The sequence below is a fragment of the Oratosquilla oratoria genome, chromosome 21 (genome assembly GCF_046742065.1).
Source record: "Oratosquilla oratoria isolate Oo_2021 chromosome 21, ASM4674206v1, whole genome shotgun sequence".
Lineage (NCBI taxonomy): Eukaryota > Metazoa > Arthropoda > Malacostraca > Stomatopoda > Squillidae > Oratosquilla > Oratosquilla oratoria.
In genome coordinates this window covers 54,822,710-54,836,556 of record NC_134797.1, presented here as the reverse complement: position 1 = coordinate 54,836,556, position 13,847 = coordinate 54,822,710, and the positions used below count along the sequence as shown (strand labels likewise).

The window sequence follows — 13,847 nt, the reverse complement described above, 5'->3', positions numbered from 1 at the left end:
TACTTCATATGGAAATGGTCGTGTGTCCAGAGAGGAAGGAGGGAGTTCATAACACCTCAGGTAACTGTCTAATTACACTTTAAAACTTCAGAGACCTCTTTCTTCTCTCTCACCGCCTCACCCCTTCCCGTTCCTTTCGAGAGATGAGACTCACCGACAACAACGACGACGACCACGCCCTTGCTCACAGCGCCCAGGTATTCTGGTCGGCGTCAGGGGCAAGTCAATAGTTGACGCTGACTCCCACTTTGCCCGTTTTGCGGCAAATTTGGGGAAGAATAACAAATTTCATCACCTGGCTAAAGAGTAATTACTTATTTATCCAGTACTTCCATGGCCCCGCCCCCAGGAAGGAAATGACAAGTCGACCGTAAAATATAAATGACTAAGCCATAATTCAGGTGTCGTCGTGACCTGCGAATAATATTCAATTGGTCGTGAGTCGTGACTTCCGTTTAGCTGTTTTAAGTGACCTACAGAATATAAACGTTGTGTTTGTTAATTCAATTTCCATATCCATAAAGCCTATTTATTTATCGGTTGGAGTGACATACCAATCAATAATCTAATCGAAACTGCTTTTGACACTTTGAAATATTTTCCATTTTCTATGTTACATTCCTGCAGTTTTCTATGATCGCCCAGAAATGACGTCATCATAGTATAAGACGTAAACATTCGGTAGACGAAGGAAGACACTATCAGCGGTGAAAAAATTGATGCAATTCATAGAAATCGGTAAGTTGCTCAAGTATGATATTTATTGTGCAAAAAAATTTAGCGCATTCATAGCATTTATGATGTATAGGCATGTGTTGCAGTGACAGTTTAGTTATGAATACATGGATTTAATTTAAAATAGTCGAGCGCAGCTGGGAGATAGACTGGGCAGGTGAAATCTACCTCCCCCATAGAATGACCCATAATGATAATTGTGAAGAACATAACCAGTAAAATGCCCTCGCGTTATATTTAAACTAATACGTTGGGTTCAAATAAATATCTTTGTCCAACAATTTTATTTTTGTCATGAGAGAAGCAGTGAAACTGAAAAACGGCCTCATATTTTGGGTGATTATTTTGTTCACCATTTTTAAATTAATTCTTTGCTGAATGGATTTCAATCATTATTTCGAAATGGCTTAGGACTGTATGTACTAACTAATTACTCGTATATGATGTACAGTAGTTATAGTATATTGTTGCTGCTTTGGTAATTTAGGGAAGTTGATTTTTGTATGAAAATGTGCTTCAGGATATGATTCAGGTATACCCCAGTTATCTAATGATAACTGCTGCTTCATTTTAATTGACCGGAAACCCACATCTCCACAGTAGCTAACAATGAAGCTCAGGACCTTCCATAAATCTCTTCAAGAAAAAACTTTGGGTTGTTGTCTTTGTTGTCATTCCCTAGATTGTCTGTCTGAGTAGTCTCTACTCCCTGAGGAATGCCATAGCTGGATTGGTACCACCTGCGTAAGGGCAGGTGGCAAGGGATTCTTGTGGCTATTTGGCCCCTAACTCATGGGGTTGGCGGGGTACTTCCACAACGAAGACACTTCCACATTAGGACCAGAAATTGCGTTGTTGGCATTATTGTGCTAGGAGGAGGGGAGCAAATGTTGATTGTCAGCTCTTGTGTGTGAGAAAATGAGGAAAGAATAATTGAAGGTGAAAGATATAGATTGTGATCCTAGTTAGGAGACTGAGTGCCATACCCTTGGAACTAGTCACTAAACCTCCAGGTAGAGGTAACGATGTTCATATGTCGCAAAGATAGGTGGCAGGGATAAGGTTCTTCTCTGCTGTCTGTTTTGAAGGACAACTATTTACTTTATAACTAACTCTGATCCTGTCTTCAAGTTTAAACCATATACAGTACCAAGAAAATCAGTTAAGCTTCCTCAATGAAAAGTTTGCCTGAATGTATGTAATGAGTGTCCCTTCTCTTATCCATGATAGTACAGCTAAATATTAGTAAAATAGGATGCCTAATTAGGTTAGGAGATGATGCTGAGATTCTGCAGGATGATCTTAACAAATTGTTCACATGGTTGGTGAAATGGCAAATGAACTTCAATATCTCAAAGTGCAGCATGTTAAACATAGGGCTACACAACCCCAAAAATAGATATAGCTTAGATAACACGTTTTTAGAGAAAACTGAGTGTGAGAGAGACTTAGGAGATCTAATGAGTCCTAACCTTGAATCCAAGAAACAGTGCATTAGCACCAGGAATAAAGCTAACAGAGCATTAGGTTTCATTGCTAGAATGGTTACAAGTAGAAGTGCAGAGATAATTATCAAACTCTGTCTAGCTATGCAGTACAGTTTTGGTCTCCATCTTATAGAATGGACATCAATTCGCTAGAAGTACAGAGGAGAATGACCAAAATGATGCATGGGGTCAGAAATTTACCTTACAAAAAGACACTTAGGCACCTTAACTTACACTCTCTGGAAAGACACAGAGTGTGGGGTGATCTAATAGAGGTGTTTAAGTTGATCAAAGGCTTTAACAAGGTTGACACAAACAAGGTCATCGTATTAAGACAATAGGGCAGGACTCGTAGTAATGGATTTAAACTGGACAAATTTAGATTGAAGAAGGAAATAGGCAAGAATTGGTTTACTAATAGGGTGGTCAACGAATGGAATAGACTTAGTAATCATGTAGTGAGCTTTAAAACTATCAGTTGTTTTATAAAACTGTTAGACAACTTTATGGATGGGGTGACAGGTGGTAATGGACATGAAACTGCCTAGTGTAGGCCTAATGGTCTCTTGCAGTCTCCTTCATTCTTATGTTCTTACTGATGTCTGGAATGGTAGGCTAGTGGAATGTAATTTTTCCATGCATCGTTCCACAGATTGATACCATATTTACCATAGATGAGATGGAGGATGTGTGATTTTAATCTATATGCCAAAAGCTTTTTCCCCCTAATAAGGGAGGTAGCCAAGTCAGATTATACTGTGTACTGAAATAACAGCAGATATTGCTGTTGTTTTAGTATATAGTATAAGTTTAAATACAAAATTCCATAGAACAATATTCTATTGAAACTATAAATTCTGCATGTTAGCAAACTATACAACCTTCATTTCATACCCTGAACTTGCTGTATATTATCCATCCATCCATCCCTATTTCCCTTACTCCTTCCCATTTAGTTGTTTACTATGACATGTGTACCACATTGGCAACACCAGGTCCCACCACCACCACCACCCTCACCACAGGGGGGGATCAGAGAAGGAAAAAATATATTTATAGAAATAATAAAGAACAGGTTCAAGGGAATAGGATATATGAGGAGTAGCAGTAATATAAAAGCATCATTCCTTTATAAACATATTTTAAACTCTAACATAGACAAATGGTGTGACTCTGGTCTGTAGTTAGGACCCCAAAAAAGTGGTCCCCAAATTATTGATTGGATATCACGTTTGTTGTAGGACAGGGATGGCCTTTCATCCAAAAGGAGCTAAGATGTGAGCGGCAACAAATAAGTTTTTGGATGGGTGTGGGATGAGCAAGGTGGGTGTATGTTTTTCAGTTGACTTGTTGTAATTATTTCAGTTTAAGAACAGTCACGGAACAGATGAAGTTTGTTATCCAAGGTTCCACTGTTTGTAAAAATGTATATTAATAGCTGATCAAATGTAATTGTTGCCTTGAGTTTCATGAACTGGAAAAGCCACAGCCCCAAAGTGGCTAGCAGTGGTCCTCAGAACCTCCTACACATCTTTGGGACAAAACTTAGGACATTTGTGTTGGATCAGTGTGGGACTGTTTCTGTGTCACCAGCTCAAAGCAGTAAGGAGAGGAGAGTAGTTGCTGGTTGGCAGCTCAGTGTGTGTGAAAAAAAAAAAAAAATGCAGTCGAAGTTGATAGAGAGATCTTGGGCCCAGTCTGGAAACCAAGTACAAGCCCCTCAGGTCTGCACCTTTTGATGAAGGTGAGAGGTTCATGGGTTTTTGAAATGTGCAACTTTGCTCTCCATCTTGCAGGACCATCACATGCAGGATACTGAACCTAAGTATTGATTCAAACCTTGGAGCAGTCTGTTAGTAGAATAACTTGATAGTTTCAGTGTATTTAAAAACATTGCACAGTAATCTTACCCATAATAACAATAGCATTCTATACACACTGACAGATGAACAAAACCATTCACCTGGTAGTGTTTGTGGAATTGGGAGGTTGGCTAATATATGTATATACAATAATGAAAAGTAATATTTTTACTGTAAAATTAATTCATCAAAGAGTAAGCTTTGAAATAGTTGACCCTGTTTTGCACCTCATTTTTGTCGGACTCTTAACCATTTGCTACAAGTGGGTGCTACACTGATGAATAAATCAGAATGGCAGTATCCAGAATAAAAGAACAAGTACCCCCAAATGTGGGAGTACAGTAAATCCTTGATATAATGGGTCTTGATATTCTGGGTATTGGATATAATGGACAAACCCTCGCTATAACTGATGAAAATCCGTTATAGCGAGGGATCTTCGGTTATAATGGATCTTCGAATATAACAAGAGACCCCTGTCCCCATATTGTCCATTATATCGAGGGTTTACTGTAATTTCTAATCCTACTAATTTCTAATACCAGACGAACTTCGGGATATAACGGATCTGTCTGGTATTTCCATCGGATATAACGGATCCTTGGTTATAACAGATCTTTGTATATAACGACAGACCCGTCCCCATATTGTCCATTATATTGAGGGTTTACTGTATTTAATCAGGTTTGGGTAATACTCCTTTACTACTGAGAAAGTGCTATGGAGATGGCTGAACTAGCCCAATGGCACTCAGAATAAAAAGACACATCTTGTAAGAAACAAGTTAAAAGAAGGAAGATGGAATAAAATCTTGACATGATCTATAGGAAATATTTGAAGTAATATGTTAGACCTGGATAGTGCTGTGTGAATGCAGTCATAGGTTGTAAGTAGTGACAGTAAACAAACTTGGATTATGTGTGTGAATGTGATTAGAAACACGAAATGCATTTTATATAGTATCCATTTGTAAGAAAAGCCATGGTACGGTGGTATTCTTGAAAAAAAAAATTCTTTCCCTTCCAAGGATTTATATAAGGAAAGATTTTTTTTTTTTTTAAGAATACCTATGTTAGATTCTTATGGTGGTATTCTTAAAAAAATCTTTCTCTTCCAAGGATTTATATAAGGAAAGATTTTTTTTTAAGAATACCAATGTAAAATTCTTATGGTGGTATTCTTAAAAAAATCTTTCCCTTCCAAGGATTTATATAAGATTTTTATAATGAAAAATTTATACAAGGAAAGATATTTTTTTTAAGAATACCACCGTTAGTACCCAGACTGGGTCCAAGATTGCCCTATCAATTCTGATTGCTTTACTCCTACTTTTACACATACAGAGAAGTAACAACTGGTGACTACTTAAGTAAATCTTCAAAGTGAAATGTAGGCCAGGTTTCATTATGAATTGCAAATGACTTACAGGCTTGTTGAATATGTTCATGTCAGTTTAATAATGTGAAGGACAAAAATTGCAAGGAGGATTGTAAGTCCTTTAAAAAGTTTATAGTGTCCAATACCAGATGATTTCATATAGCTAGAGGAATTCATTCCTCGTAGGAGTAAAAAAATATCATGATTTACCTATTGTGTTGCAGTATGTTGCTATTGTAACTGATGACTGATATTTTGATTTAGACAGGCAAAATATCGATACTTATATTAACCTGTTGATGGGTGTCAGTATATTCTTTTGTTCTGAGTTGCACCAGTTTGTTTTATTCAGCTTGGACATACTTCAGTTTCTTAAAGGGATAAAGTCGGTCTCAATTGAACCATTAGGGCTATAATTTTGCCCAAGACTTTTCTGGCTAGTGCAAGTTGATTATATTCATATAGGAAAATCCACTTCTCCAGAGATTAAAGACTTGTCTCCATTACCCTGCCCTGTATGGTGTTTTGACTTTATTTTTTGTGCAGTTGGTATTTCATGGACTTAGTGACATTCCTACAGACCAAGTCACTCAGCATTCTATAGATTGGAGACTTATCTTCACTCAGAAAAGAATGCTGATAACTTTTGACATATACTGACTCTTCATGCTGCTTCTCATTCTCACCTTCTCACCAAACTCTTGTTAGGCATATAAATGGTCCAGCTGTGCAAAAAGACACCAATTTCTTCTGTTCTGATGGAGTTGTTGTTCGTCCACTGGCTGCACATCACTTCCTCTCTTCTCTATTGCATCCTTAATGTTCTTGATCCAGCGCATGCTGGGTCTTCCCCTTGGTCTTCTTCCTTCAGTTCGCTGTTCCAGGTACCCTGCTTAACTCTCTCCTTTACCTTTTTTATGACTGCTTTTTTGATGTAATATTGTCTCAAAGGACAGAAGTGCTGTTTATTGCTGGCAGAATACTCCAGTAACATATTCAGGAGAATTGTTGCACTCAAGATTTTTGTTCTGTTGAATGCCAGATTATGTTGTATGTCTGGGAGAAACCATTCCTCAGAATTAAAAACTCTCAATCCATTAAAATGTCATTATTTTTAAGAGAGTATGATGTGAATGTGGATTGAAGGAGACAAAGATGAAATATTGTATGGAAGAATATTATAGGAGTGTATTTGAAGATGAAGGTGGTGGTGGAAGAAGCAGGTATCCTTCCTCAAATGGAGGAGGAGCAAAAGAAGAGTGATAACCGTGAAAGCGTAGGTGGTGAGGGATTAAAGGAGGAAGTCAAATGGAAGTAGCAAAGGAAAAGTGCAACAAAAAAAGTGGCGAGATGCTTTATCTTCATATTTTTGTTTATCTCATGAAGAAAGGTGAGGAAACTGCCTTTAAGTCTTAGGTTTTGAGTTCTGGATGGAGATGGTTGGGTTAGTGATGCAAGTCCTCCCCATATATTTCAAACTATATTTGGAGGTATGGCAATAAAAATCAGCTGGGAACTGGGCCTGAAAAATTCCCTTTGTCAGGTTAGGACTAGAAGCAAGCTCTTGATTTCCCAGAGACCAGTACAGGCTGTGGTTGTAAAGCATACCATTCAAATGTTTGTGCAGTTGACCTTAAACTCAAACTATTGTATCAATGACAGCATCATTAGGAAGTATGTTCAGTTTGATTACTACACAGTTTTCAAAAGTACTTCCACCTATTTGATAGTAAAATCTTCATTGTAATAATTTTGGTGTCTGTTCAGCTTATGATTTCTCCAACTACTATGTTATGATAACCTCAATGCATTTCAACCCTGTTGCTATGGTGATGACCTTTATGGGTTTTATTTGGGCTAAGCCCAAACCATTTCAATTCAACTGAGGGCACTTTCCATTTAGAAAAAATTCAAAGGCCAGAAATGAATATATGAATAGCTCTTCTTAGATATGAAATGATAAGGGTCACATTTCAGACAAACTACTATTCTTTGATGTTCTGTATAGGATGTAGTAGCTTGTTTTCCAATCCTCATCTTTCCTCAACATTATCTTGAATGAAATTAGAGTCCTTCCATGCCAAGAGCTATTTATTGTTTTATGTTGAGTAATTCCAGATGGTGCTATTTAACTCCATGGAACATCTTTCTTAAGTGAGGGATTAAACCCATCTGCTCTAAGAGGTGGCACTTGTTTTGATTCCTTCTCTCCCCAGGTAACTTTATTCAGTTATATATGAACCACCTTTGGTAGCCAAAGGTTTATGTTCAACAGCATTGGTCTTGAATCTTGCATAAACACGTAGAATAGCATAGAGAATGATATAGGCCAAGCTGGAACCATAGTGTACATGAAATTGAAGTGAAGAAGAGTAATTGAAGAATAAGAGACAGGACCTCATGAGTGTAGTTCTTTTACTGTATAATAAAGTTAGGTAAATACATTATTTTGTAGACCTCAGTCTAAGTCAAATAGTTGCTAGTGACTGGTGCTTGTCCTGGCTGTGCAAACACATCTGACAAAACTATTGACTTTGACTCCAGATGAGTGCTAAAGAGAATAAAGCAGTTCCTCTTGATAACACCAAACAACTTAATTTGACATTGGTCAAGACTTTGTGCTAAAGGGATAGTTGAAAAGGTTAGTCTTAAGTTGCTACAAGTTACACACCACAATGGACCACAAGGTGGAAATAAGCTTACATGCTTTTTTGTGTTATCCTTGGCAATTGTAATTGTTATTTCGAACTATGTGTTCTTTTCATTATCTGCACTTCATGTATATTGATGCAATATCAAATAAACTTACACTCACACTTGGCCTCTTCAAGGGGGCTAGTTTCCCTCGGGTGAATATAATCACTTGACAGCAGTCATGATAGGGCATAAGAAACATATAAAGAAGTAATCAGGTAAAACCTATTGCAACAGAAAGGGTCATGCATAAATGAATAAAATATCCTCTTGGTAATGAGAGAAGGAGTGCTACCTGGTATGCAGAACCAGGTTAACCTGAAGGATAACAAGATGTCTTAGACCTTCAATTGTTTTAGGCTCATGCCTCTTGGCTGTAATTATTTTTGTTATTGTTGCTATACTTTGTGTGATTAATTGTTAGTGGTTGTTATTATTGATTATAAATTTCGGCTTTCCAGTACAGAACGTGTTAAAGGGTGATGGAAAAGGGAACCAGGAAGATCCGAGATATTCACTTAGGAAAAGCCTGATTTCCCACAACTGAAAAGAAATGTCTGGTAGTAGCCAGAATAATTATAAATTAATTTTAACCTCCTCAGGAGGAGGTCCTACCCTAAGCCTAATAAAAGCATCAAGGAATAGCCAGAAAAAAAATTAAAGTGCTCCACTGTAGCAAAGAAGTTAATTCATTGGGGGAGCTGTCAATAACCAGGGTTTATATCCAGAAGGACAATATTGTACTGTGTTGGGGAGTGATGTGTCTCGCTATTGAGTAAGATCTTCGGATGGCAACCAGTATAACTGTGTAAAATAACCATATTCCTTTAATGGGTGGATTGGATTAGGCTTTAAATATCTGGGGCTTCCCACCACTGGAATGAAATTGCTTTATGTCAGCCAAAAGGAATATAGGCCTATTCAGGACACTGCCACTTCCACAAGGATGATTTATTAATATTTGTTGTGGCCCACTAGTGGGCGAAGAGTTGAAACTATTGTGATTAACTCCTGTATAGGCTGCTACTGGTTTTCCTCTGCCTGATGGTTTTGTTAATTTTTGTGGTACCCTATCGGCCGGGGGGGGAAGGGAAGCTAATGTACATCTTGATAAACATCATTCTGGCCAGTGCTAGGTAATTTTATTCAACTTAAGTCAAACTAGATAAACTGGGGGTGATTGATATATACATACATATACCAAAGGCTTTTTCCCCCTTACAAGGGAGGTAGCCAAAAAACAAAGGCATAGAAACCACTCCCACCCATTCCATCCCCTACATACTCTACTCCCCTCTACCCTCTTCCCTCCCTCTTATCTTGGCACCTCCTGATTGATAGAGGCATTATTCCTAAGCCAGTTCTCTTAGCTGAATGAAGAACATTTAGAATTAAGCAGAAAAAAAGTGTAAAAAAAAATATCACCATAGTGAGGGAGTTTAGAAGAAGAAGGAAAAAAAAGTTGATTAAGGGGAAGAAGAAAAGGATGTATCCTAAGGTCGCTGAAGCCCAGCAGGCAGGTGCTCCTTAGTATGTTAGTCACGAATGAAGAAGATGTATTCAGCATTGGCGGGATGTCAGGTGAAGATGGAGTGCACATAACTGACTCCACTGATAATACAGCATGGACTCGATATACTCTTAAACTGTTACTGTTTGCCATGAGCAGGGGGGCAATGTGTGTGTGTGTATTTGTGAGTTAGTGAGTGATTCACCACGGTCTTGGATCACGTGTTGGACTCGTGATCGGATGAGAGTTCAGAGCTCATGTATGGCCCTATCTATTGGTAAGGCTGTGACCTTACACACACACACACACACTTCTGAGCTCTCATCTGGGAGGTAATAGCTGTCGATCGTGAGAGCCACACGTGATCCAAGACCAAAATTGATCATATTTCACCTTTCCCTTACGTCCCGATTTTGCCTGGATACCCGTTTTCGCCTGACGTCCTGTTTTTACCGGACGTCCCGCTTTTGCCTGGCGTCCCGTTTTTGTCTGACGTCCCGTTTTTACCTGGCGTCCTGTTTTTGCCAGTCGTTCCGCTTTTTGCCTGACGTCCCGTTTTTACCTGGCGTCCTGTTTTTGCCAGTCGTTCCGCTTTTGCCTGACGTCCCGTTTTTTGCCAAACGTTCAGCTTTTGCCTGGCGTCTCGTTTTTGCCAAACGTTCCACTTGTCTTTTGCCTGGAGTCCCGTTTTTTGCCAAACGTTCCGCTTTTGCCTGGCGTCCCGGTTTTTGCCTGCTTCTTGGACATTCGCGAGGACGGCTGGCTGGCTCGAGATGAGCAGGTCTTATCAGGCGAGGTAGAGATCCGAGGTCGGGTTGCGTCCCCGGCCAACGACCTCCGAAGTTCGAAACCTGACACCAGGGCCTCTCCGATCCAACATGCCACCGGGGACTCGGCTGGTTAGGCCCTTCAGTATAGTGACGGTAATTGAACTTGTTCCAGTTGAGGTCGACAGACGATTTCATTCACGTGGTGTGGTGGCCCCCGGGTTGGAAAGGGGTCGCGATCGATTTAGAATCCGTTTAAGGTAAAAAAACAACAAATCTTTCAGCTTCATGAAATCGTTGTCCTCAACTGAAAAACATGTAAAGTCTGTCACCGCATTGGAAAAGCTAACCGTGGCGGACTTGGCAGGTTTTGTTCTGTCAAACGTAAGCCGAATCCATTCAGTGTGAATGATCGTCTCCCTTTGCCCCCCCCCCCCAGCCAGCGTGCTTTGCAGATTTTATTCTGGCTAACGCTAAACTATTTTATTTGGGTGAGGGAACGTGTTGAACGCAGTCGACACGATGGGATACGTTATATATGTGATTATGGCAAAAGGCAAACGATTTTACTCAACAGAGGGGTTGCCTATCTCGAAGAATTCATTCTATATTAAGATTCTGAGCTCTCATCTGGGAAGGAAATAGCTGTCGATCGTGAAACCCACACGTGATCAAAGACCAAAATGGATCATATTTAACCTTTTCCCCACGTCCCGATTTTACCTGGTGACCCGTTTTTACCTGACGTCCCGTTTTTACCTGACGTCCCGTTTTTGCCTGACGTCCTGTTTTTGCCTTAGTCCTGTTTTTGCCTGACGTCCCGTTTTTGCCTGACGTCATGTTTTTACCTGACGTCCTCTTTTTACCTGACGTCCTCTTTTTACCTAACGTCCTCTTTTTACCTAACGTCCTCTTTTTACCTAACGTCCTTTTATTACCTGACGTCCCGTTTTTGCCTGACGTCCTCTTTTTACTGGACGTTCCGTTTTTGCCTCTTCATTTGCCTGCCACCAGGCTAATTTATTCATCTCTGTTGCGCCCCCATTGGTATCGAAGTGGAATTAGAACCTATTTCGAGAACCCCCTTCCATACCGGGTAGTACATTTCCATTTAGGATTCCTGCCGTCGGGCTATTTCATTCATCTCCGTGCTGCAGTTGTGTTCCGTACGAAAGGTTCGATAGAATGTAATGTGTAAAGAGGGCCTGTGTTTTCGATGAAGAGAGTAATTCAACCCATAGTGTAGGACAATGTGGAAGAGGAACACCAGGCAGAATGTGGAGGGACGAAATAAAGAAGTTTGCAAGAGTAACGTGACAGATATTAGCGTAATAGAGTACGGATAGTTGGTCGCCAGACAAGTAAGAAACAGAATAATTACTAACCAACATTATTTTCGAAGTTTGCAGGAGTGACATGACAAATATTAGCGTAATAGGGGTACGGATAGTTGGTCGTCAGACAAAAAGAAAGAGGATAATTGCTCACCAATATTATTTCCCTCCCAGAACGACATTTTAAATACCGAGGAAATATCCTAAACTCTGGTGCACTCGCACGACGCGTAGACAAAGTTGGGTTGGGTCTTTGTTCAGCAGTGGACTCCGACTGACTGACTGACTGGCTGACTGCTGACTTCACGGTTTGGCCGGGGCCACAGAGCCCCGTGTCCCCTTTTGATGGCATAAAGGACTCGGCAGGAGATACGAGTAATGACTTATCTCCTGGTAAAAAATCTTTATTAGCGACAGACGTCCGTCCCTTTCTTGGCTTCCGGCCTCTGTAAAGCATAATTACATCAGGGTTGTGTGTGTGCGTGCGTGTGTGTGTGTGTGTTTTCATGCGTGCATGTGCACGTGTGTGAGTGTACCTATGTGTGTCCTCGAGGGACAGTTGCGATCGATTTGTCTGTGTGTGTGTGTGTGTGTGTGTGTGTGTGTGATTCACCATGGTCTTTGGATCACATGCTGGACTCGTGATCGACAGCTATTTCCCTCCCGCAAGAGAGCTCAGAACTCGTATATGACCAATCTATGTGTAATGCTGTGACCTTACACGCACACACACACACACACACACAACTCCCCGCCCACGAGAGTTGGAGTAACAACTCAGCGCAGTGATACTGAAATTATTTCAGCCCTGGGCGGGATTCCATCCCGGAGCTCCGTAATGGCAGCCCGGAACTCTACCAACTGCGCCACGTGTGTGTGTGTGTGTGTGTTTGTGATTCACCATCACGGTCTTGGATCACGTGTTGGACTCGTGGTCGACAGCTATTCCCCCGCCCGGATAAGAACTAGCCCATACATAATCCAATCTGTAGGTAATGTGGGTTCACGTACGATCCTTGGGGGTGGGGGGAGATATATATCTCCCAGAGTTTTGTTCGGTGTGTGTGTGGGGGTGGGGGAGGGTTAACCTATGTAGTGACACACACACACACACACACACATATTTTGGTAACTATTTTTCGTGGAATGGGGAAGTGTGAGTACATTGGCCATCTTGCCCCCCCCCCCACCCTCTCCGACCAAAATTCTGGAAGATATATATCCTCCCCCCCCCCTTTTGTAATTATTTTCCCTTGGGGAGTAATGGGTTAGAGTGGGTAGTGTCACGGTACCGAAAGGGTTTAAGTAAACTAGTCCAGGCTCCACAACGGAATTTAGACTTGTGTGGTTCATGTGTAGGAGATGCGACATGACGTCATAAGTTGTGTGTGTTCGACGCAATAATTATTTTATTTACTGATTGCAAGACCCAAAGTTGAAGGTTACAGTGGCAAATTATACAAACAGATCATTTGGTTCATAACAACGCTAGATGCATCAGGAAGATGAAAAGTAGATAAATGGATAGATAGAAATCTAGGGAAAAAATGTATACATAAGAAACCTGTCTCGTAGGATATTTGTTTCATACAAAATGTTGACGCTTAGTCATGCAGCACTTTTTTATTTTATCATTATTGTTATCATTATTATTATTATTATTGCTTTATTTTATTTTATTTTACTTTTTTTTTTTTTTTTTTTTTTTTTTTTTTTTTTTTTTTGTTTTTTTTTTTTTTTTTTTTTTTTTTTCTTTTTTTTTTTTTTTTTTTTTTTTAAATGCGAGTCGTGCGCGCGCATTGTCGTCGGCTAGTTGCCTAGTCAACATCGCCTTGGCAGTCGTACTTGCGCCTCTCTTGTGGTATCAGCATTTGTTACGCCTTAAGAGCAACCAGTTTGGATTAAAGTTCAAGTCGACAGGTTCCACTTTAAGGTTTTGGTGACGTAATGTGTGTGTGTGTTTATTGACCTTAAAGATTGACAGGAACAAATCCAGTCTCCTTCCCTACCAGTAGTAGGGAGGGTGCTACGGAGATGAATGAAGCAACGAGACCCAGAATAAAAGAGGAAAATGTCACCTG

General features: G+C 40.1%; 1 protein-coding gene across 1 annotated transcript in view; it reads left to right on the top strand.

The window, feature by feature from the left end:
- The first annotated feature begins 648 nt into the window (after positions 1–648).
- The window catches only part of LOC143036943 (ras-related protein Rab-9A-like), a 72,795-nt gene continuing 59,596 nt past the window's right edge, over positions 649–13,847 (top strand). Inside the window, exon 1 of the mRNA XM_076204972.1 lies at positions 649–738. The gene's annotated coding sequence lies outside the window, so the exon portion shown is untranslated. The remainder of the gene's footprint in view (positions 739–13,847) is intronic.